This window comes from Corylus avellana, chromosome ca2, assembly GCF_901000735.1.
Source record: "Corylus avellana chromosome ca2, CavTom2PMs-1.0".
Lineage (NCBI taxonomy): Eukaryota > Viridiplantae > Streptophyta > Magnoliopsida > Fagales > Betulaceae > Corylus > Corylus avellana.
The window spans coordinates 35,064,729-35,066,208 of NC_081542.1; positions in this window are offsets into that span (position 1 = coordinate 35,064,729).

Consider the following 1,480-nt stretch of genomic DNA (forward strand, 5'->3'; position numbering starts at 1 on the left):
GAAGAACAAGAGAAGAAAATACTAATATTTGAATATTGAAACTCTCACATCATAAGGGAGAAAAACGTGTATATTTGGATACCCCTTTTGGAGCTAGTCAAGCATGGCCTCAGGATGCAACTAATTCGTTCACATTTGTGTTTTGTGTTTAACCCTAGACATTTTCACTTTCTTTTTAACTTAACTTATTCCAAAATTTTTGCGAAAGAGTGGTTATATTCCAAACTTTTTAATGCCTACTTTCTATTGGAGTTCATTTAAGAATTTGCAAGCCAAAGATGTGTTTTTAAAAAAAATAGTTGAAAGTTCCTCATTTGGGAGTGCATTTTAAATAAAATGGCGTTATGTAGCATACAAAAATCATAATTCGACACCCAAGCCGTAGGTTGAAAGAAGCAAGGTGGGTGCTCTACATTTGGACAATTTCATTTCTTTTTTGTTAATTTTCGGTCACCTTATGATGTATTGCTTGTCATGGTTTGTTCAGATTTTTCTTCTTTCTCTTCCTTTACAGCAGACAATAAAGGGGACCACATGTGACATGCATTACAACAAGGGGGACCACAGAACAAAGGGAAGGCAGAATGCAAAATTTTAAACCAACCCATCCGACAATAAGCAGACAATATACACAGCAACCAATAACTTTCAATTTTTAACCAAAAAAAAAATTTATACTAAAAACAACGGCTGTGCTGCAGACAAGGCAAAAATATTCTAAACATAGGGACCCATATCACTTTTGGACACTATAAAGCGAATTCTCCTTCACACTTAATCAGAACATCAATACATATACAAAACAACCAAACCCATTCTCCACAAAATGTTCTGCAAAACAACCAAACCCATTCTCCAGAAAAAATCTTCTACAAACAAACCAAACCCATTCTCCACAAAATCTTCAACAAAACAACCAAACCCATAGGAAAAACTCAATCGGGAAAGTGGGCTACCTTCGGGATGACGGGACCGGATGCGTGAACGGGGGGCTGCGTGAAGGGACTGCGACGACCGGCCGGCACCGTGCGCGGGGCTGGGTGGGGGCTGCGTGACCGGGGGATGGCTACGATCGGGCGGCGCAGCGTGCGAGGGGGGCTGCGTGACCGGGGGATGGCTACGATCGGGCGGCGCACCGTGCGGTGGGGCTGCGTGAACGGGGAAGCCGACAATCGGGCGGGGGGCTGGGTGAACCAGGGGAACGGGTGAGAGGGGACCTGCGTGAGCGTGAGCGTGAAGGAGAAGGAGGCCCTAAACTGTTACCTATTAACCTAAGCAAAACGGCGCCGTTTTGCTTAGGGTTCCCTAACCATAAGCAAAACGGCGCCGTTTTGCTCCAGCTTTAAAAAAAAAAAAAAAAAAATGCCATAAGGGCGATTTCGTAACTTAACCCTAATAAAACGGCGTCGTTTCGAGGTTTCCGTCCAGACTAACGGTTTTGACTAACGGAGTGGCCAAAATGCGACATTTTAGTAGTTTG